A 25,457-nucleotide genomic window follows, 5' to 3' on the forward strand; every position below is an offset into this window, starting at 1 on the left:
AACATTTCCATTGGGTCAGAGTAAAAAATTCCTCTGCTTCCTTTTAAACTGGTGATTATTTTTAGGACGCCAATCTTGTTGGAGTGCCTAACACATATATTATTTTAATTATAATTATAATTTTTTGATAGTGATGTTGTACTTTTCCAACATTGACTTTCAGTCTAAATAAGGGACGCTTGCAGAATATCAGCCTCTTCGTCTCTGGGGTTTCAGCCACCAGTGCCTGTGACTTTATAATTTCCAGACTTGTTACACTTACCCTGGGAAGAATTTTTACCTACATTTGTTGAGTTAAAGAGCCATTCCTTCTGTTGTTTTAAACAAATGAAATAGTATCACTACAATGTCAGTCCAAACATGTGTAATTAACATGGAAAATATGTCTGAGTCAGATTGGTCAAGATAGATGACTTCCTTGCATGACTTATAAACAGTTAGAGGCATAAAGCCAGGATGTCAAAACCAAGTTGTATACCACAAAGGTTTATCTGGGAGGACTTTCAAATTACGAAGGAGAAAGAAAGACAAAAGCAGGCTGCCATACTTTCTTAACAAGTAGAGAAGTTTTCTGCTATCTGAAGAAAAATAAGCCTTCTGTCCTGCTTTTCGACATGTGTTACTCACACTGCAAAAGTCAAAACAGACATCTCATTCTTCTGGAAATGTTCATCAGACAATCTAATGGTACATGTCAGGCCTTTAAAATTATTCTGGATAGAAGTAGGTCTCTAATCTCCTTTTAAATTTTAGTGGTGTCTGTGCACAGAATTCTCTTTGGAATTCTCTGATTAGTGACCTAGGCCCTAATGGAAAGAGTTCCAACTCTGTCTGAGTATGCTGACGGCCAGCAGCCCTCTTCTGGTGTTGTTTTCTAGATAATTATCCAGTAATGCTACCAGCTAGGTAATAGACTTGCAGCCCATGGGAACAAAGAGGACTTACATGCAGATGCTCTGTTTCTTTGCTGAGTAAAATGAGCTTATTCTGAGTATACCTGAAAATGAATTGCGTCTTCAGACCTTGTTTTATGTCATCAGTGGCATCAGTTAGAAATTAAGTATACCAAAGAGCTCTGAGAAAATCCTACTTGTGACTGAAACAGGTCCATATCCAAGGAGGTTTTGTTACTGAGGCACCAAAAGTAACTTAGGATAAGGAAAATCCAGCTTGACTGTGACTCTGCAGAAAGAGCTCTTGCTCTAGGAGCTGCAATGCATTGTCCACCTAGAGTTTAGCCAACTTATTTGTGAAAAATGTTATTGGAGAGTCCTCCTTTGAGAAAAGTCCCTGATCCCATGCTGGTGCTACACTATGAAGGCTTTTTTTTTTTTTTTTTAATGTGACAGAGTCTCACTTTGTTGCCCAAGCTAGGGTGCATGGGATTATAGGCATGCGCCATCATGCCTGGATAATTTTTGTGTTTTTAGTAGAGACAGGGTTTCTCCATGTTGGCGAGGCTGGTCTGGAACTCCTGATCTCAAGTCAGCTGCCTGCCTTGACTTCTCTAATTGCTAGGATTATAGGCGTGAGCCACCATGCCCAGCGTAGGTTCGTGACCACTAGATTCATGAAAGCTTGCCATTAATAGACTAAAGTCATGTGTCTCCTAATGGTAAAAGCCTAAATATATGTAATTCAGTCTTTAATTATGAAGCAGTTTGGGCTCTGAATGGTGTGTGTACACATGAACAAAAGGGAGAAGCAGAAGGAAAGATCTAGGAATATTTTGCTATACTGTTCCAGAGGGAAAACTGTCCTTGGTTCTGAGATTGCCTGAAGCAGGGTGCTCATGAAATAGGGCGCTGCTGAGATTGAGTTCACTGTGAGTTGCAAGAACAGTATAGATGAATTATTTTATGTCTATGAAGAAAAGGAGGTTCATCTGCCACCAATTACACATACCCATGTGGGCAGGAAAGGAAGGTATACTGAAGTACATGGTTGCCCAGGAATTGAACAAAATTGCGAGACCTTCACCTGTCCCTGGGAATGTGGTGAAGCAATGAAAGCAACAGTGTACCTCTATTCTTGTCTTTCTTGGCATTAGTCACATGCCAGGATTTCACAAAACCTTCTCTACCCTTCTTTCTCTTCATTCCACTTCAGTGATAAGATCTAAAAAGATTGGCAGGATAAAGTTGAATAAATCATGGAAAAGGGACAGCTTCCCTTCCCATCTTTACAATCATGGGTAGTTTACATAGGATTCAAGAATGAATAACTCTTTATTAGGTCCTGTTCCTCATCTATGCCTAAGGAAGAGCGTAACTTAAGGATGTTGGCCTCTGTCCTTTACATAATGGGCTAGTGTTTTCTGGGTCAACTGGCCAGGCCCCAGCAGTTAGATAGTTTCACCCTGGTTATTTATCTAAGCTTAGCTCACTTCTGAATAATGTAGCTTAGAAGTACTCGCTTCTATCTGGATGGAAGACCATTAAAAAGAGTAGAAAAAGTATGAGGCATCTTTAGAAAGGAAAACTAAAGAACTTATCAAAACAGGAAGAAGATTTCAAACTTGTAGCCATAAAACTAATTTTATTTTATTTTTTAAGTGCATGGTTTAATGCCATCATTCATGTGAGGAACTGCCAACAAATCTATAAATATAGTCCAAGAGATTTATTCTTGATTTCATAAAGTTGAAGGTGTAAGGTAGTACATTTCTGTAAGATATATTTTTAGCCAAAGGTAACCTGGCGATGTGTTATATAAGCAACCTGGTGTATACCTGTGGGCATATTGTCACGTGTGTATACATCAAGAGATTAATCTGTCACCCTGAATATTCAGGGTGACACTGGAAGTTGGTAGCTGCAGCAACCACAGCATATGCTATAAGCATTTCAACTATTAAGGTCTCTGACACTTGGCAGGTGCATTCAAGAATGACGACTGCTGGCAAGTTCACTTTATCCTTATGCATGAATGATAAAGAGAAAGGAATATTTTTCAGTCTGGCAGAAAGAAACAACAGGTGCTGAAGGCATTGTGATGTAGTTTAACAGGAGAGAGTATATTAAACAGTGTGAAATAAGCAAACATATTTGTAACGGGCTTATAATGAACATGATCACTCTTAGTTAATTCTGGTCTAGACTGGTTTATAGACCCTGGGCCAACACACTGTAGGAGGGATTACATCCTTTAAAAATAACAGAATGCATAAAATATTTAATAGTGTACCCTTCGATAGTAAAAGTCCTTTAGGGATTCTACAGTTTAAGAGCTATTATTTTCTGACGTGAAGCTCTAAGGGTTATCCCATATGTTCAAGTCTGTGGAGCCTCTAGTATATCCTTATCTAGAGTCTATACATGCTTTCTTTAGTCTAAGGAGATGAATCCAGCAAGTAGTTTATTCACATCTTTTATTCATTGTTGTTCTTGCAATTGATTATTTACTGCATTGAGGTTCCTATTCATCATGCATTTACAATTGATTATTTACTGCATTGAGGTTCCTATTCATCATGCATTTACAATCTCTAATGTTAACAGCAGTTATCCCAGGGGACTCCCATTTTAGAAGCTAGCAATGATAGTGGTGCCCTCTGAAGTTCTTATATAACTGTATTCCTTACACAACCTTTGGTATTAGTTCTTTGCAACAGAGCAAAGAGCACATTCAAGAATGTCTTGATAATTGCAGTAACATTGACTAAGATATTTAGGTTCTGAGGTCACTTGTGTCCGATTCAGAATTCTGCTTCTAAATTCTATATATGTGCCCTTGACACCATTAGCGAAATTCTCTAAGCTGAAGTTTCTCTTTCTGTCAAGTGGGGATAATAAAAGTATTTACTTCACAGGCTGTTTGAGAGTTAGATGAAATAATTTGTTTACCTTAGTAAAATGTCACACTGTGATTGTTTTAAAATGTTAGCTACTTTTGTGTTTTAGAGTGGGTTCCTTTGAAAGGGAAACAATGGGAAAGTCAGAAGGAGTTCTTCAGAGTGTTTTTTATGTTTTTTAGATTGAGTTCCATTGAAAGGAAAATAATTGGTGAGAAAGATCATTTGATATTCAGACTTCCCTAGATGCAATTTCTGGGATAAATTTTGTCTCCTTTGTCACGATCCAGGACTTTGTTTCTTAAAATGAGCAGCATCAGCATTGCCTGGGAAGTTAGAAATGGTAGAATCTGGGGTCCGGTGCAACACCTGCTCATTGGGAATATGTATTTTAATGAGATCTTAGGTAATTTGTCTACACTTTAAAGTTTGAAAAGCCCTGGTCTATACAGCTTAAGGTCCTTATGTATCCTTTCAGGTTTTTCAGACTTCCCTAATTTAATAATGTCTATTATTTTTCCCATGTATTTTCTTTGGCCCAAAGATTTGCTTTGTGAATTTGAATGGCTTACAGGTCCTAAAGTATAAGTGAAACATTACTTATTAATATTATTTAATGTTTACTAATACATACTAGGCCCCCATACAGGCAATATTGATAGCACTTACTCTTCCCTGTCTCACTCTGAAGCAGCTTATTCCTCTCATCATCTGAATCCTAGATTTTGACTTTGAGTTGCCTGTTTCTGCAGAAACTACTAAGATAGATTTTTCACTTTCCTCTCCTGATCTGGAAGCTGAAATAATATCTATGTTGGGTTTTATAGAAGAAAAGTAAGAAGAGAGGTATGGATAATTTTACAAGTGTGTAAATTGCTTTTCTTTTGTCTTTATTACATTCTTGATTAATTTAATTCTGTCTTGAATACGTTTAGAATAAGAGACAAAATTTAGTTATGCCCAACAGAAGACAAATGCATTAAAATAAATAGGAAGTAATTAATTAATTCAAATGAATCTTTTAAAAGAACAGCAGGTAAATATTTTGAGGAAAATATGATTGTAAGTTTCTGCTAAATTGACATACTTTTACATTTCAAATAAGACGTCAGAGTTCCATTTTGTCCTTTGCCTTTCTGATGTTTAAGACTGTCATGATTTCAATTAACAGAGGTGTTTTCTATACTGATTATTTTTTCATTTATAATATGAGCACTATCTTATAACAAAGACAGCTTGAGAATGTGTGTTAACAAATTCAAACACTAAAAATGAATTTTACAGTCTTCTGCATGGCTCATTCTCAGCTCGTGAATCCAGAAGTGTCTATGAATTTGAAAGATTGCTGCTGGTAGATGATCTCATCTGATGTACTTATATGGTCTCTGGTTACGTTTTTTTTCCCCTGCTGTAAATGGCTCCCTATACTTGGGGATGCAGTGCCAAACTTTCTAGACAGGTGTAAATTACTACTACTTCTTCCTTTCCTTTTTTCTTCATTTATGTTTTATACTGTGTGACAGACTAAAACAATGGTGCCAATGGCTGATGAATTTTTATGCATTTCCCTCATATTTGGGGCATTTTATGTGTTTCAAATACTGAATTGTATGACACTGAATTATATCAATCATATGATCAAACAAGAAGACATTTCAATTTTCATCTGTGGGAGGGAAGCTTTGGTTTTATAAAGGCAGCTGCAAAATAGGCTTTAATTGCTAACTGAAAGGAATGGTTGCAATATGTAGCCAGGCAAAATATGAAAAATACAGAAAGGTCAAAGTTATAAAGTATACATTTCCTCTTACAAAGAGCACAGAATCATTCACCGAACTGACATTCTTGTCATTAACTCACTCACTCTCATAGAAAAATATATATATTATTTCATTTTGGGAGAGAGAAAGCTGACTGTCATTCTATGCATAATGCTAACCCATTTTAAAAGGAGGGCAGCATAGCAAATACCTTCTACTTTGCTCATTTAAAATTTATAGATTTTTTAATGGCTTATCAACTAACTTCCTTCCTCCCATCCTTCCTTCCTTTTTTTCTCCCAAATAATCTTAAATTTTTTTTCTCAAGGGAAATACCAGATTTCTCCTCACCACTATAAAGTAAAAGCACTCTTCCAGTTTTTTTATTTTTACTCTAGAGAAGATACAGGCTATCTTATGCTCTAAAAGAGACAGGACGCCAATTTAAAAAAAAAGTTACAAAACAGCCAGCAGTGGTAAAACTGGATGATTTCATTTCTAAGTGGTTTTTACCCAAATTAAGGAGCCAGAGCGTTGATGTGATATTAGAACTGAAATACCCAAGTAAAAAGAAGGAAGGAAATGAACATTTACTGAGGGTCTTACTATGTGCCAGAAATTTTCCATACATGTTTTCTTTCAATCCACGTAACACTGTCTGAGAGCTGTTATTCTCTCTAATTTGCAGTTTAACAACTGAAATTCACAGGGATTCAGTAGCTTGCCGAATGTCATATATTACTAAGTTTGTATGCCTCTAAAATGTTGAATATTTTCCACTCTATTCCATAACAATATCTTCCTAATTTTGCATATGAGAGCCATGAGACATAAAGAAGTTAAGGGGCTAAACTGATATCTGTGTTTGGACTGGAAGCACATCTTGTGACTCAGTTTACTTCTCTATGCCATTGGAAACCCAAAGATAGGGGAAATAACCAATAAAATTGGCCCTACAATTAAGTCACATTTAAAAATCTGTAAGAAAATTTACCATGTTCATATTTTGAGGAATGTAGTCTGTTAAGATATTTCCTGTCTATTACTAGAGAAAAACAAAACACAAACTCTTGTGACCCTTTGCTTTTTATCTCCTTTTTCTCTTCAATGCCATGAGCTGATCAGATCTCAGAGATGATAACTGTTATTCCTAAGGAATTTTGTGTGGATGTTTGTAGGCAAGACAGCTTTCTTTGTCTCCATGGGGCTGGAGCATAGGTCAGATTATGCTGTGCCAAATTCCAAATCTTTAGCATGGAGTTTCTATTTTCTAACTGTTAAGGCAGACTGTCCTAACTAATAAATTTGTACAGCTGTCCAAAGAGTGAGCCTTATCTTACTAATATTTCTTTGCCTCTGCCTCCTCCCCCTTCCTCCAAAATTGGAACACAATAGGGAGTTGCACCACAGTGAATGTTTTTGCATATTTACGTATGTCCTTTCTTCTTCCTACCAGAATTTACACAGAACAAGAACTTAATAGATGTTAATGGAGAGAGACATATGCTCTGTATCATTCTTACTATACTTGGAGATGAAGATACAAGCTTTGGTAGGTAAGAATTAAATTAGAGGAAAAACGATTGAAAAAAGTGATTCAATATTGTAGTAATTCTTATACCCATTGCTGGTGAAGATTTGATTTCAGAAAATACTACAAACAGTAACAAAGTCTGAACACCTTTCAGCCCCAGGACTCCTGCCTTAGAGGGATGCAGACAGTACCCTTAGATTAGACCTCCTGTATACTCAGACTAGCTTGTACTTCTCACTGTTCCCCAAATATATCTTGTGTTTTCCCTGCTCCATTCTTGTAAAATGTTACCTCTTAATTAACTGTCCTTCTTTCCTTTCCTTCTTCCTTCCACTTTTCCACTCATCTCTCAACATTGGGCTCAAATACTACCTACTTCATGCAACCCTCTCCTGAACTGAGGGGCACGAAGTCTTTCCCTTGTATGACTGGAGCACTTATGCTATGGATCATATGTTGCACTTACCACTTACTATACTGCATTTTAAGTATTGTTTTATATCCTCTTATTTTCTTTACTTGTTTCTACATAATTGCAAAGTATAATCCTCATTTTATTTCACTGTTTTCTCTTGACTCCCAGGAAACAGTGTCATGATACTTTCCTAACTTCTACCCTGCATCTGCCTCCCCAACATGGCCATTTCTTCCTGGTCTCTCACCTCAATCCGCCTGCCTCTGTTGTTTTTTGTTTCTTTTTCCCTTGGTTTTGGCTCCTTAATCTGGACTATGAACCATGTGATAAAGGACTTGATCAATATCCATTCCCTCCCTAGGTGATCTCATTGAATTTTATGACTTTAGATACTATCTATATACTGATTACTACCAGATCTCTAGCCTGAACCTCACCCCTCAACTCAAGATGGGTATGTCTGCTTGCAGGCCACATCATCTTTGCTTATATGTTTACTTAGCAGTTCAATCGAAATGTGTCCATAATGGAAATTCCAATTCCCGCCCCCCCCCAATCCCACTACAAAATTTATTTTACTTCCTTAGTCAATAGAGGTACCTTTTTATTTACCTTTTGTAAATGACAACTAGTATCTTAGAATCATTGTTGATTCATATTTCTCTCATATGGTAAATCCAATCTTTCAACAAGTTATGCTGGTTCTACCTTCAAAGTACACCCAGAAGCAGACCACTTTCTCCATTTCACATCATGACCTGGTTCCAGCAGCCATAATAATCTCTTACTTGGGGTACTCAATGGCTTGCTAAGTGATTTATCTGTTCGTATACTCACACTCTGCTGTATATATGGAACAAAGCAACCATACTGTTTTTTGGCATTATTATATTATTAATAAAACAGAAATTAGATACTGTCTCCTTTTATTCAACCTCTCCAAAAGCTCCCATCCCACCATGGTAAAAAACGAAGTTTTTCTTATGGCTTACAGGCCAGGTATAATTCACCCTGTTACCTGTGAACTTGTCTCTTAGCACTTCGCACGTCAGGCATTCACAAACAGCATCACTAGCCTTCTGTATTTTCAAAAGTGTCCAGCACTTCCCACCTGAAGGCATCATGGCTCCCTCTGTGGGGGGCAGTCTTCTCCAAAAAACCTACATTGCTCACACCCTTACTTCCTTCAGTTTTTCTTAGAATTTCCCTACTATCATTTATTTTCCAAAATAGCATGTTCCCTGATCATCCTATTTAAAAGTCAACCTACCTCCAGCACTCTGTCTCCCTTCCCTGCTTGTTACTCTTTTTGTTTGTTTTCATAGCTCACCTTTTACAGCCTGCAAGAGGGCCTGACTCAAAGTGGCTGTTCAATAAACATTTTCAGATTTGTTGGACTCCATGGAGGCTTCCTTGCATGGAGTAGGTATTTTTTTCTTTTAATTGACAATGCAAAGTTCCAAATAAATTTAACTCCAGAATGGGAAATGCAGATTTTTTTACATTTCATGAATTTTTCACAGTTAACAGGAATTGAAAGTGGTTGTATATCAGAAACAGGTGTGTTTCATCTGTGTAGTAAAACATAAGATTTCAAAGAATGGAAACTTTTGGTCGTCCATAGCAGAAGGACCTGTTGAATTAATAACAAGGACATTGAGCCAATGGCTATATTCTTATATAGACTGTGCTACATAACTAGGAAAATGCTCATTCAAATGCTGTGAGGGCACCTTTGATCATATTTAATTAGATAAAATATAAAATACGCTTTTTACTTGAAGTTTTCTTGCCCAACCATAATTAGGCAAAATCTTTCAAGCATAGGAGCCTGACAAAGATAAGGCATGGTGGCCTTCTACTCCCAAGCACCATAAATAATTTTATTTCACCCAAATAAAACATTTAAAAAGTTTTAAAAAAGTGTTTCTCTGAGTTAAAGGAAAATAACTTTAAGAGGCACTCATACTGTGAAAGTTGTTTTACTTCAGCTTTAGTCTTCTTTTTTTTCCCCCACCTTTACCTTTTCCTCTCTTTGAGAACTCTATGGCATGAAATTTTATTCCAAAGATTTGAAGTAGAACAGAGAATTTTAGGCAGAATTAAGATTCATTGTTAGAGCAATCTCTTGTGGGTTTTTGGCTCTTAATCGTACATATCTTTCCATGAGACCATAACATATACACATACATAATTTCCCTGGGATCAGGATATTTTTACCCCTACCCTGGTCTGTTGCCCCTGCATGTGATCATCCTCCTTGCCCAGAAATAAGGGCATGATAGAAATAGATAGCTCTCAGATTGAAAGATTCTGTGAATTCTAGTTCAATGAAAACCACTAGGAATTTTCAGAGGTCTTAGAAGTTAGAGAAAGACATTCCCATCTTTACTTGTCAGAGCACTGTTCTGCTGAAAGCTCTAGAAATGATTCTGAGCTACCTAAGCAGTTTTCAGCACCTCCAGTGTAAGCAAATAAAGGATTTATTGATATAAGTATGCAGTGTGTGTATTTTTGTTTTTAAAGCAGTAGATTGGCAAAACATACCTTGAATATTTGAGCATAGTCTTCTTTGTTTCTTAACCTTAGCCCAGCCAGATCAAAGTTGTATGCCAGAGGCTGGGCACCCTGGCTCACAGCTATAATCCCAGCATTTTGGGAGGCTGAGGTGGGTGGATCGCAAGGTTAGGAGTTCAAGATCAGCCTGGCCAACATAGTGAAACGCTGCCATCTCTACTAAAAATACAAAAAATTAGCTGGGAGTGCTGGTGGTGAACGCCTATAATCCCAGCTACTCAGGAGGCCAGGGCAGGAGAATTGCTAGAACCTGGGAGGTGGAGGTTGCGCTGAGCCAAGATCACACCACTACACACTGGCCTGGGTGACAGAGCAAGATTTTCTCAGGGGAGAAAAAAAAGAAAAAGAAAAAAAAAGAAAGATATATGCCAGAAAGAAGCTCACATCTGCCTGTATCAATGATGAATGATTTGGGAAAAGTTCAAGCAGTAAGAGAGGGATTTAGCCCAGTTTCCTTGACTCTAGTTCTATTTATATACGACAAAGTTTTGAGAAGATTTACAGGGAAAGTGAAAAAAAATTCCATAATGTGACTTTTCATTCAAACTTGTGCTTAAGAGTAATCATTCCTATTACCTTTTCAGTGTTCAAGGGCAATGGAGGCTGTGGGGTAGGGTGTCAGGGGGGCTGTGGGGGAGGGACTTTTACAACCCATGTAGTGCAATAAAGGGAAAAAAGTATGGCAGAGTAATTGCAATTTACTAGAAGTTCTGTAGTTCATACTTTCTTTACAACTCCTTATTTCATCATTACACCTCTGGCTCAAAAAGTTTACTTTTTAAAAATTTCATCAAATTTATTTTCTTCTCTTCTGTTTCTTCAGTTGTATATGTGTGTGTGATAATAGTTGTTAATACCTGCATTAATTTGTTATTCCTCAGAAGAAATCTTAAGGGTACATGCCAATAATTTCCTCATTTGGTAAATGATGAAGCCAAGACACAGAAAGTTGCAGTAATATTTACAGGGAAACAATGAAGGGGTGAGCCCAAATTTAAACTTAGATCCCCCCGACTTCAAGGCCTTGTGATTAGAACAGCATGACTTTTGCCCCCTATGTATAGAGGAAGAGCTTGTGCTGTTTGCTTGTAGGCAGGATGTAGGTCTGTGAGCAGGTATCCATATACTAGGCTTTTTCATTCCCTGACCAACACACTTCTACATTGGGTTCTATGCCCTTCATTTTGGGAATGGTTTCCTTTAGGTAAGAAAACCATTTCTTTGTATGTTAAATACAAAATCTCTTTGTTAAATCACACAGATGTTGATTTAAACAGAATAACAAGCAGAACATTAAAGACTATTTAAATTAGACAGCTATATTCTATATTTGAAATCTTGCTGTGTTCATTTCAACTTTTAGTTTTCAGGAGAAATTCTAAAAAGTTCATCTGTGTGATCTGTTTCCTGCTATGTTATCATGGCAATTTCCAAACATACAGAAAATTAAAAAATCTTACAAAGTGAACACTCATATATTCAGCTCCTAGCATCTGTAATTTTGCTGGCTTTTCATTTCACTTAACCATTCATCAGTCTATCTCTCAGAAAGTGGACTTGTAGCACAGATAGAATTCTACACTGAGCCATGAGATTTATGATACAATGAAATCAATCGATCTTTTATGTTTCTAATGTAATTCAAATTAACTGCAGTTATCAGTACTCATTATCCCTAAACACCGAGTATGAATATCATCAACTAGAGTTTAATATTTACAGACTTTTTTGTTTAGGTAAATTTTATATAAGGTGAAATGTACAAATCTTGTGTATCATTTGATGATTTTTTGATAAATACACACACACACACACACACACACACACACGTATAACTAAAACTACTTTCAAGGTGTAGAAGTTTATTATTCCAGATTCACAATTTAATCCTCACGTCCTAGCCCTATGTTCACCAAAACCAAGACAGTTCAGTTTTTAGGTCATATATTAGTTTTACACATTTTAGTCTCCATGGCCATTCAAAGGAGTCATATAATCTCCAACTCATTTGTGTAAGACTTCTACTCATCATGATGTTTTTGAGATACATCCAAGTTATTGTTGTGATTGGTTCCTTTTATTTCTGAGTAATATTCCATTGTATGACCATATCACAGTTTGTTTATCCATTCTTATGCTGATGAAGACTTCAGCTAGTTTTCCCCTTAGTTGTTGTTTTTTCTTTTTTTTAACCAATAAAGCTGCTGTGGTTATTCTTGCACAGTACACATGTTTTCACTTTTCTTCGGTAAGTATCTAAAGGTAGAATTGATTGATCATGAGTTAGGCATTTGCCTGGTTTCATAAAGAAACTGGCAGACCTTTACCCAAGGGGTTTGCATCATTTACATTCTCATCAACACTGTGTGAACATTCCGGTGACTCCACACGCTTGCCAACATTTGATATTTTCTGTCTTTTAAAGTTTAGATTTTCTGGAGTACACCTAGTCATATCTCATTTTGGTTTTAATTTTCATTTCTCTAATGATTAATGAAATTGAATAATCTTTCATGTACAAATTGGCCATTTGAATAGCTTTTAACCAAACAGTTGTAAAGTGTTCATTATTTCTACCCACTTTTAAAAATTTGATTGCTTTTTCTTCCTTACGTGATTTTGAAAACTGAGCAATATTGAATCTAAGTGAAATCACTGTTATTTAATTAGTTGCCTGAAAAACTCAGCCATATAAAACCATCCAAATTGTACAAGTCATTATAGATAAAGCAGTTTAAAGGCTATTAGGTGTGGTCTACAACTGACAAGAAATTAAAATATGATTTTAATTGCAGTTACCAGGGCTGAGGTGGAGCCATCCTATCTGGGGCAGAACATGACCGAACAAATTAGTCTGAGATCTGTCAGCCTATTTATGAGTTTTATTTTAACTCTTGGAAATTTTAAGATGACCTTCTGATTTCGTTAATGCTTCTCTGAAACTGTCCTTCAAATCTGCTGCTCTTTCTCCCTCATTCATTATTTCCTTATAAAACTCAACCGGCCTTCTCATTCATTACCCTGCACATTATTTAACAATTCTATAATATCAATGGCCAACTGCTAAACTTAACAGTAGAGGATGAACTTGAGAAGGAGCAGAGGAGTGATGAATGCATTCCTCTTATTATCATAAAGTTGGAAAATTATGACCATATGCATGGACTGAGCCAGAAAGGCAGAGATTTCCGTTTGTCTCCTTATTATTCACCCATTGTGCTGTTCTGAGTACCTTTAGTGGTCAAAGGGTGACAGAAGCAATACATTAAGTGTTTGCTGTAAAATGTTATCTAAAGGCAAAAAGCGGACCTGTAGGACAGATAGAATTCTACACTGAGCCATGGGATTTATGATACAATTGTATAACCAAATAAAAAATGTCTGTGACTACATTTATGTGAAGCAATGGTGCCATTCTTTGGCCGGTTTAGGTAATCACAGGTGCACATTCTTTGTCATACTAGAGATATATCCCAGTAGACATTTGAGGATCTGTTTTAAATTTAAAGTGGAAGTTCCAAGACAGATTTGGCAATTCTTTTCAAATTCTGTATTTCAGAGGAAAATATACATTGTAGAAAAATACTAAAAAAAAAGATTGTTGTTCAAAAATAGTGTACTATATGTATAAATACAAAAACATGCACTTTTGGTTTTTATGTATTACTTTTTTTGATGTTCTTTGTATGCATTGGGTTCATGTAAAGAGACAAATAAATAAAATTAATATGTAAAAGGAAGCTTAGCAGTGTGCACATGTGGCAGACATAGCTTAAGTACAGGAGATCAGAGGGTTTGAAATTGAAACTCAATGTTGGGTAAGTCACACCATGATAAAATGGTTGCAGTACTATTTTTAAATATGCAAATTGATTATTTGGAGACATCATTTATTCCTGTTTCATAGAAAAACACTTTGGATATTTTGACCAAAATTGAGTAGCAATCATTTGTCTTCCTTTATCATTTCAATTAATATGTCTGCCTCTCCATCAGTGTAAATTTTCTACCACCACCTAATGCAGACAATAAAACTGTGCTGTCTGAATTTATTTTTTCATTTTCACAAGGTAGGGAAGAAATAAAGTATTTGGAGTATTTCTGTATTACCCAGAAAGAGGTCAGCCATGAAGTAATATAAAGATTAGCCAGCTATATAGCCTAATGAAGAAAAAAATTCAACATTCCTCATGGGAAACCAGTCACTTAGCTTTTCTCCTTGCTGCCACTTCTTTCCCCTCTCCCTCTGGCCTGCTAGGCATGAGTATATCAGGGAACTTCCAGCTTATTCCCCTATTGCAGCAACTTGGTCAAGATGACTTTCTTTAACAGGAAGCCAATGGTTGAGGTGGACTTTTGCTTGGGTTATTCCTGAGAGTTGTGCTGTCCAATATGGTGGCCACTAGCCACACGTGGCTACTGAAAATTGAAGGGTGCTAAAAGAAATCATAGATGACACGAACAATGGAAATATATCCCATGTTCATGAATGGGGTGAATCAGTATTGTGAAAATGACCATACTGCTCAAAGCAATCTACAGTTTCAATGTAATTCCCATCAAAAATACCATATCATTCTTCACAGAACTGGAAAAAAAATTCTGAAATTCATATGAAATAAAAAAAAAAGCCCAAATAGCCAAAGTAATTCTAAGCAAAAAGAACAAATCCGGAGTTATTATATTACCTGATTTCAAATTATACTACAAGGCTATAGTTCCCAAAACAGCATGGTACCCTTGTTATAAAAATAGGCATGTAGACCAGTAGAACAGAATAGAGAACACAGAACTAAAGCCAAATACTTACAACCAACTGATTTTCAACAAAGCATACAAAAATGTAAACTGGGAAAAGGACACCCTATTCAATAAAGAATGCTGGGGAAACTGGCAAGCCACATGTAAAAGAATAAAACTTCATCCCTATCTCTCATCTTACACAAAAATCAAACGAAGATAGATCAGAGACTTAAATTTAAGACACAAAACCATAAAAATTCTATAGGATAACATTGGAAAAACTCTTCTGGACATTGGCTTAGGCAGATAATTCATGACTAAGACCCCAAAGAAAATACAACAAAAACGAAAATAAATGAATAAGTCTCAAACTAAAAAGCTTCTGCACAGCAAAAGAAATAATCAACAGGGTAAAGAGACATGCCATGGAGTGGGAAAAAATATTCATGAACTATGCAACCAAGAAAGGACTAGTATCTAGAATTTGCAGGTAATTCAAACATCAGCAATAAAAAAGAGTCATGAAAAAGTGGGCAAAGGATATGAATAGACATTTCTAAAAATAAGATATACAAACAGCCAACAAACATAAAAATTGCTCAACTAATCATCAGGAAAATGCAAGTTAAAACCATAATGAGATACCACCTTACTCCTGCAAGAATGGCCATAATTAAAAAGGAAAAAAGCAATAGAGATTGACATGGATATGGTAAAGAAGGAACAGTTTTACACTGCTGATGGGAATGTAAATTAGTACAATCTTTATGGAAAACAGCATGGTGATTCACTAAATAATTAAAAGTAGGCCAGGTGCGGTGGCTCATGCCTATAATCCCAGCACTCTGGGAGACTGAGGCGGGTGGATCACAAGGTCAGGAGTTTCAGAGCAGTCTGACCAAAGTGGTGAAACCCCAACTGTACTGAAAATACAAAAGTTAGCTGGGCATAGTGGCAGGTGCCTGTAGTCCTAGCTACTTGGGAGGCTGAGGCCGAATAATTGCTTGAATCTGGGAGGTGGAGGTTGCAGCAAGCCAAGATGGTGCCACTGCACTCTGGTCAGGGCGACAGAGCAAGACTGTCTCAAAAAATAAAAAAGGAATTAAAAGTGGAACTATCATTTGATCAGCAATCCCATTAACTTGGTATCTACTCAAAGGAAAAGAAGTCATTATTTGAAGAAAGCATATGCATGCACATGTTTATAGCAGCACAATTCACAGTTGCAGAGGTGTGGAACCAACCTAAGTGCCCATTGACCAACAAGTGAATAAAGAAAATGTGATATATATACACCATGGAATACAACTCAGCCATAAAAAGAAGCAATATCTTTTGTAGTAACTTGTATCGAGCTGGAGGCCATTATTCTAAGTAAAGCAATTCAGGAATGGAAAACCAAATTTTGTATGTTCTCACTTATAAGTGGGAGCTAAGCTATGAAGATACAAAGGCATGAGTGATATAATGGACTTTGGGGACTTGTGGAGGAAGATTATGAGGAAGGTGAGGGATAAAAGACTACATACTGGGCAGTTTATAAACTGAGTGACAGGTGCATTGAACTCTCGGAAATCACTGCTAAACAACTTATCCATGTAACAAAAAGCCACTTGTACCCCAAAAACTATTGAAATAAAAACAATTGAAGGGTGGCTTCTGAAGACTCTGTATGAAAGGATGTAAAATATTTAATAATTAAATATTGACTATATTTTGAAATAACATTTTAGATATATTGGATTAAAAATAAAGTATATTAAATTTAATTTCACCTGTTTCAGTTTTTAGAATGTGGCTACTAAAACTTTTTAAATTTTAAATTATGTATGTGGCTAATACTGTGTTGCTGTTTTGACAGTATTGCCTTAGAATAAAGTGTAGTAATTTCTCTTTTTATGCAATTAGTAAAAATGGAGTCCTCTCCTGCCCCAATTTTTATTCATGTATTAGACAAATCTTTAAAACTGACACTCAACATTCAGGATTTGGATGCATTCCTTTATACTGTGCATCTAGGAAGCAGAATGCTTTACTTACCCTTTTTGGTTTGTCTAACTCTCCAAGTCTTCCTTTAAGAGTAATTAGTTGCTAAAATAGAAATCTGCTCTTGTATTTTATTAAAAGTTAGATTTAAAAACCTGTCACCAAATGTTTTGTGCATATAAATTATGTATTCTGAAGAAGGCATAAGCCCTACTTCCATAAGTGTCCTCCAAAGCAGAACTTTCCAACAAGTGACCTCAGCAATGAGTTGCAGATTTTCAGCCCCAAGGAGTCCAGGAAGGGCCTAGGGTAGCTGATATCCTGTTTCAGTAATGAGCAATATTCAGATGAACCATAGATGGATGGCCTGAAAACAGTCAAATCTGAGGGAAGTCCTAATAATGCCTGCAGCCATCGACAATCAGAATAGTCTTTCTTCCTGGTTAAGGAAGTATTCTACACGTGGACATCTATTCTGGACTTAGGTTCAGATTGTGCTAGTTGTACTAGAAAAGCAGATCAGGTCTCTAACACCCAAAAATCATGGCACACAGCCTTTATGGGCAGGATAGTTTTGCAAGAACTCTTAGTAGACCTAGCTGTGACTAGCAACGTCAATCTCTATCTTCACATATATGAATGCTTACATCTATTTTTGATATGTACATTCTTTTAATAATGTTTAATCTTCATCTTAGTCCATTTTGTGGACAATAACAGAATATCAGGGCTAGGTAATTTATAAAGAAAATAAATGTATTTGGCTCATGGTTGTGGAGGGTGGGAAGTCCAAGGTTGAGGTGACAAATCTGGGAGAGCCTTCTTGCTGCATCATAACACAGTGAAAGGCATCACATGGGCAAAAGAGAGCAAGAGAGGGCAGAATTTGTTTTTATAATAAAACCAATCTTCAAATAACTAATGCATCCCCTCAATAATGACATTAATCCTGCATAAGGGCAAAGCCCTTATGACCTGATCATCTCTCAAAGTTCCCATCTTTCAAAACTATTGCACTGGGGATTAAGTTTCCAACACATAAACTTTGAGGACACATTCAAACCATAGCAAGCTTCTTGTATATTGACTGCTTTAATAATGCATGCTTATTCTCAGTCCTAGTTTGAAATATTTGATATAAAAAAGCTCAATTGGATTAAAAAATGTTTTGCCTTTAGAAATGCTTACTGATACAAATTCAACATTAAATATTTTCCCTAATGCTTTGTATTATTATAACAATATAATGTTAAGAGAATGTAGTACTTTTTTTTTTCCAAAATGAATTTTATAGACACTCTTAAATCCCTCTGGTTTCTATTGAGCCATGCAGATTTTGTCATTTTCTCCGTATGCTACGACTAGAAAAGCATGAGGAGGCCTTGAAACAAGGCACATTTGTTACTTGCCTTTCTTACATAGTATCAGCTACTGATAACTTGTGGACCAATATTGCTTATCTCACTTCATTTACTAGTGAATTAAAGCTTCTTTCCCTCATGAGAAATTGTAAAATAACAAAGGAGCCAGTAAGTACCAAAAGCAATTATAAGTGATATATAGGAATAAGTATCTGGTATTGTCCATCAACTGCTCCTCCCAGAACCCTGGCCCTAGAAATGCTGGAATATTAGACTAGCATTTCTGTTTGATAGTCAGTCAGTCCTTCGCCCACCTCTCATTTCTCTTGTCTGCTCTTCTGCCACATGCTTTTGTCTTCTCTTTTCGGTCTGGTGTTTATTGCAGAGAGTCTCCAGATTCTCTTTTCAAATGCTTTAAAAGAACTTTCATATAGAGAGACTTTCTTAATTTATACAAAATACAGAGCCAGGAATCCATGTTATTTGTGAAAATCATAATAAGAAAATGTACAAGAGAACCTTCTAAAACTCTCCCCAATGTAATACCCATTGCCCGGATAATCTCACCCTGACCTTTATTTCTGATAATAATAAAACTTTACCTTAGCTGCTCAGATTTCATCAACTGCAATTTATTGAACAATGGATATATAACCCCACAGGTGCCAAAAATATTTGAAACAACTTTAAAAATAAACTTCTCATGGAGAATTCATGTTTTTTACTAGTTCTATATTCAGCTCAATTAAACACTAATTTAAGAGTCTAATGTTAAGAGAAACAAATTCTCTGAATAGAGAATTGAGGATAGAGTGTCATTTGCTAGAACACTTTAACCAGAAAGTTGGGTCACTCTATCAACAAGGACTGGAGGATTAAGAGAGTCTTTCAGAATTTCTTGGGAACATGATGAATGTAGTCAGATTACTTTCACTTCTGCCATCACCCTAGTCTGAACCACTATCATGTTGGAAGACTGCAATATTCACCTAGCTTGTCTTCTTGCTTCTGTTCTTTTGGATGTATCGCCTATTTTCACAGAATAGCCAGTTATAAGATGCCATTCTTCTCCTTAATGTGATACATAGCCTTACAATCCCGATTATCTTCTATTCTTGTCCCTGCTCACTGTGGTTGAGCCTCATTTGGCTTCTTGCTCTTTGTCAACCACTCTTAGTTCTGTACAGACTTAGGAACTTTGCCCCTTGCTATTATTACCATCTATCAGGTATTTTACATCTACCTTGATCTATACAAGGTTAGCTTTTTCATATTGACCATATGCCAGCTCAAATGTCACCTGACCATCCTACCCCCGATAGCACCCTTATGCAAAAACCCTCTAAACCTCCTATTTCTATTCTTTATAGCTCTATGTATTATATTTATTTATATACATGTGTGCATTTATGTACATTTTCCCATAAAGACAGGAATTCTATCTCTTATTTTAGTGTTGTATTTGCAGCATTACAGCAATGAGTAGCACTAATTGATGAATAATTGAAAATGATTTTTCACTTTTAAGCATATGAGTTGTTATCAAGTAAAAGTATCCAAGATAACTGAAAATCTCTCTTTGGCAACTATCTACCTCATCCACTTCTTCCTCTTCTCTACCTCCCAGGCACTGGAGCTATTTTTGTGTTGGGCAAAATCTAGTTTGGCAACACTTCAGCTAAATCTTTGCTATAAAATATCTTATGGCCCAATATTTTTTTTTCTTTTCTTCTCCACTTTGAATAAAATATCCATTTAAATCAATATCCATAATTTCTAGCAAAGAGAAAGGAGGAAAGCAATCCAATTAAACCTCACTCTTAATAGGCATGTCACATTTAAAAGAGAAACTTATTTATACAGATATTTTCCCTAATAGGAAAAATATTTGGATGGGTATTTCTGAGTACTCCTGATTCCCACATTTCTTAGTCTTGAGTTAGAAGTAAAGGATTTAGGAGTTTGGCATCTTACATCTCATAGATCTCCAAGATCTTGCTTAAAGCATACCAATCTACAATAATCCCTAACAAAAGCATCATGCAAGATTTCACTCTTACTTTTAAATTAGTCATGCGTGCCTCACCAATCTTCCCCTTATATAATGATTATATTGGTAAATTTGATTTGTAAAACACATACACTATATTAAATAGTAAGTTGATCAAAAGCAACAGTGGTTGTATATTAACATTTTGTTCACATGCATTATGCTTATGCAACTTTGGTTTATTTGTTTCAGAATACCACTAGCAGGGTTTTGCTTTTGATCTGTGAGCTATTAGAAGCACTGTTACTACAGATGAAAGGAGTTAGAAAGTTCTATATCATAACACAGTGTGATCAGTAATTCACAGAGCAGGTAATTTGCAATGACTTGCCAAGCCTTTGATTGCACAGGGTTTATGGCTATTAGCAGTTTCCCCTTTCAAATTTGTATGGTTCCATACTTCCTTTTTGACCTCTTTTTCATCATTTATGGTCCAATTTGGTAGTGAAAAAACATAACTACTTGCTTAGTGCATGGCTGTCATTCAAACCATGGTGACTTACTGAGCACTTTGACATTTGTGATGATGAAAAAAACATTAAGCAGGTGTACAGAACACTAACCAGGTTCCTGAAACAATGCTTTATGGGATTCACAATGTACCTCTTGGCTATAAAACAATTCAGACTTGATTTTCTCTATCAGTTTAATCTCAGTGTTCAAATTCTCATTCAAAGGAAGAGGCACAGTTTTAACTAAAATGGAACTTAAATAAAATTCCCAATAATAATGTTAATATAGGACCTCATAGGAACAATTGGAAGTGCAGTGATTGCTTGCCACTAAAATAATATGAAAGTAGGGCTCATATGTCTACTTTGAAGTCATGCAATTAGGAGTACTACTTGATACCGGACTATATAAAATTTAAGCCCTATAAAATGTCTTTAGCAATGAAATCTTACAGCTAAATGGCATGATTCAGCCCCTTAGCTGTCTGAGTTGTATGTACACCATGTGAAATAACATATTATTTTGTGGAGGTTTTTCTTTGCACATTAAATTTGGTCATCTGTTGTACAGGTGTGCAGCACATCTTGGCGTGGGTTAGTCTGCCCTCATGTGCAGTTTGTCTGGAAAATGTGGAAACCTGCACAATTCAACATAGTCCAGGTCCCCAATTAGTATTTGAGGAAGCATTCAAAGTCGGTACCACTGAGCACAGGGGACAAGCGGTCAGTGATTTCCTTGTTACCAGAATCCAAACCTGGTTACTGTTAGATGCTGCAGAATCCATCATTCAGACTCAGAATCCTTTTCAATTTAAAGCGGCAAAAATGTTACAGATGCACACATACTTAACAAAATTAAGATTGTTTTCAAGATCATCAATTTCCTGTCATCATGTAAGTATTATTGACAAAAAAAAAAAAGCCATACCTTTGTCAATAATACTGGGCAGACAAACACTGTACTTTTACCTTTTGGATGTTTAACATAATCAGGAAATCATTTGAAAAATGCTGAATCTAGAATAGGCAATTTTGAATCATTTTATGTTTTAAAGTGATGACTTATAATAGAGAGTATAAAAGTTGCACTCATTTATATATAATGTAGAAATACTTTATTGGCATAGGAGTCCTGGAAGAGTAGCTAGTAACATAAGCTAAGTCAGATGATATGAGAATGGCAGCTTCCCTTGTCCTTACCGTCATGTTATTTTATTGTAACATTTTAATCTCCTTACTATACATACCCATGTTATGTTCAAGACAATGAGAACTTACCATCTTCTTTCCCTTTGCCAAATGTGTGAAGCAAATAGCAACAACATGAATGAGACTAAGACAGGAAGTTCAGTTTAAAAACAAGGCAACGGTGATGCTTTATGAGTTTTACAGTGATGGCAAGAAATTTTATATCTGCTGTGTCCCTCAGGCTGGTTGTAATTTCAGTGTAGAGTGGAACTGTTCCTGAGAAATTATTGATCTTGACTTTTACTAGGCCTGCAGTAAAGCAAAGGTAACAAATAATGTCATGCTTGAAGTTGGTGAAAAAATATTTGCAGTTATGGTTGTAAGTTGGGACGAAACTTGGAAGCGATGAACCCAAACAGTTTCACGTAATATTTTTATTTGTTTAGTTTTACTGATGAGATTTTTAGGTTAGTTAATAGTACTTCCTTCTAGACTGTTTTGATATTTTACCAAGTCCTACCTAAAAACCCAGGCTTTTTGTGTGCATGTGCTGACAACTAGTTAGATGTAGCACTCCTTATTTATTGCAACCTTTGCCTGTGCTTTCATCTTTCAAAGACCATGTGATCCTTTGGTATAGGTTATTTAGAAAAATGAATGAAGTGATGAGGTATAACTTTGTAGGAAAAACCATAAGCGTCTCATAAAAGAAGTGCAAATGTAAACCAAACAAAAGAGAATAGACAGTTTTTTTTTAACGTGTACAAAACTGTTGTGGTATATTTCTTTTCAAGTTCATACATCTTTGGCTACAATTACATATTTGCATTATAATGTGGGGTCTGAATGAATTCTTTCCAAAAATGGAAATACCAAGGAAAATTATTTCAGTTTATGAAACTACACTTAGCAGGTTTATTTGTTCTCTCTCAACTTGAAGCCCACAAGTTTTTATTAAGGCTGTGGTTCATATTTCAAATAGCAAGAAATCGTCAGGTCTCTCCCTTTTCTGCCCCCTCAGAATAAATCTACAAAGCACCTGGATGTAGAAGAACAACATGGATATATTGCCCATTAACTCTGAAAACTAGCAAACACTTCCATAATAAAAATAAATAGCGTGTACTGTAATCGATGAGGAGGCAACAGCCCACATTGTTTATTGATTCATAAGATTAAGATTAAAGTGGGATTCTTGCCTGTGTTTCAATCAACATTTTTTTTTTTTTTTTTTTTTTAAGCAGTAAGTGAACCTGGAATCTCACAAACCAATCAATAAAGTTTAAAAGCTTCAGTGAATCTAACCCATAACAGGTCCTTGTTTGGAGAACATGCTCAAGAAACACATGTGCCTTTAAGAGGTCTTGAAAGACTTTACACTCATGGACCATTACCATTTCCAAACACCCTGCAGCATTACCAGCCCAACATATGCTGACTGTATATCACCGTGACCCTCTCACTAAAGCTCTTTTGACTGGAGTGCTTTTAATACCCACTTTCTCAGCTGAGCTCAGGAGTGATTTGTTTTACATGCCACATTAATCCTTTCCACATTTTCTGGATGAGGCAACCACAATTCCACTTGTGAGGTGTTTCTAAAACACAGTTATAGGAATAAAGCAGCAGGGTCCCAGACTTGACAACTTCCCTCTAGGCAGCTGACAAAGTGGGCTATCATGCCTCGGTTTAACTCTTCAAACATGCAATTGTGCCCAGCCACTAGGGTGGGCCAGCCTTCTAGGACTGTAGGAGGCCCCTTTTATTATAGGCAATTTACTCTCAATTAAAACACTGTAGGAATCTTCAGAGACCTAATACCTTATTGATACTAATGCATATTAGGAAATATAATCAAGAATAAACAAAAAAGAACAGTAGAACCAAAAGTACATGAAACATTGCTCAACAAAACCAAAGGAAGTTCATACATCAAACCTTCATAATAGTAGGAAGAGAGCTTTTTCTTACTTAATGCATGGGCAATTAGTGTTCAAAGCATGGGTTTTTATTATGTGATAATTTTACAGTTTTAACTTTAAAGGTAACTTCCCCACCCCACCCCCCAAATATATTCCAAGACCAGTGAATTTCTGATGCATGCATTTATGAACTTTTCTACATTTTTAATGTCATTGAATATAAGTAATGTAGGTTTTAAAAACTTCGAGTTGTCAACAGGCTGATTGAACCAACCAATTGTTTAAAGAAATGTTTTTACATGTCAGCACTCAGCTGATTTTATTAACTTGTTAGTATTATGCTCCCAATTTTATGTGTTAAAATCTAACTGTACAAGCAACTTGAGGCCTAAAATTATGCCTTTATCCAATCCTAATTTATTGTTCTTCCCTCATAAATTTTATTTGCAACTTCTATGGTCTGAAACAAGCAATAAATCAGAGTGAGGTGAGTTTTACATAGTTTAGATTGAGTTCCCTATTTTTGTTTGAAATTAATCCAATCCATTCCTTCTGGTGTCTTTGTCATATGGCTAGTAATGTATCTCAAAGCAAGAGATCACTTGAGTGAAAGAGATCTTTCCTAAAGCAGAGGATAGCAGTTCCACATGTTCAGGTGATAAATCATCTATATAAATTATGTGGGGATTGATGTAATGTTTATAAAATATTTACAGATCTGTAAATGAAAAAGTACTCATATTTATCTCTTGTTTTAGATTATCTTCCTAAGATAATTAGGAATATGATTCTAGCTGTTTTTCTGAAGACGCATTTTGGAGGACCGGTATACCATGTTTACATTACCACAGTTAAAATCCTAGTTGCTAGACTGCCTGACATACCATAGTACTCATTAAATATTTATAAAATGGATGGTGGATTCAAACATACACCTTCACATTCTAAGTGACAGTCTAATTATAAAACAACAACCATCAACATTTATTTTGGCCCTGGAATGCTTACTAAAAATTTTGGTATTTCACTCAGTTATTTAAATACCTGGTATCATTTAAAATTTTTAAAAAAAGTAAGTGAAGGAAAAATACTGATTATAATCTTTCTCTCCATTCACATACCCTCATACACAACACACACACACACACCCCACACTTACCAGAGACCCTGTTTTAAGAAAATAATGTATTCTCAAACATAGAAAAAAAGAACTAATACTCTACAGATAATTTGCAGAAATGAAGCCATGTTATACATGTATTTAAGAGAAATGGTTGTAATTTTAAAATTATATGTGTTTAGAACTTTAAAAAGTTCAGTTTAAATAAATTTATCAACAATTGATAGAGAACTGTGATAACAATTTATCTCTGTGTTAAAATGGTTTTATGAAAGTGAATTTTAGTTTTGGAAGCTCTTGTCTCAATACCTGGAATCATCTCAAATAAGAGAATGCTTTTAAGAAAAAAAGTACCTGAGCGTTAAAGTTAACTTCTGCCTTAAACTTTTAAAAAATGTGTTGTTTTTAGTATCTTTAAAGAAAACTTTCTAGATTACTTTTTTTTCTCTAAATTTATGTTCCTTTAACAGGATCTAGAATTCCTTGGCCAGCTTAGAGAATTCTAAAAACACTGTTTTATACTCTGCTTGGACATTTGCTCAGCTGAGTTTGAGTT

At 35.7% G+C, this 25,457-nt stretch overlaps 1 protein-coding gene across 3 annotated transcripts in view; it reads left to right on the forward strand.

Annotated features, from left to right (window-relative positions):
- Positions 1-25,457, forward strand: part of LOC100393185 (mesenchyme homeobox 2) — a 339,527-nt gene that overhangs the window by 23,798 nt on the left and 290,272 nt on the right. For all 3 annotated transcript variants that reach the window (XR_013523932.1, XR_013523933.1, XM_078342638.1), the window contains exon 2: positions 7,010-7,105. The gene's annotated coding sequence lies outside the window, so the exon portion shown is untranslated. The remainder of the gene's footprint in view (positions 1-7,009; positions 7,106-25,457) is intronic.

The sequence above is a fragment of the Callithrix jacchus genome, chromosome 11, assembly GCF_049354715.1.
Source record: "Callithrix jacchus isolate 240 chromosome 11, calJac240_pri, whole genome shotgun sequence".
Classification (NCBI taxonomy): Eukaryota; Metazoa; Chordata; class Mammalia; order Primates; family Cebidae; genus Callithrix; species Callithrix jacchus.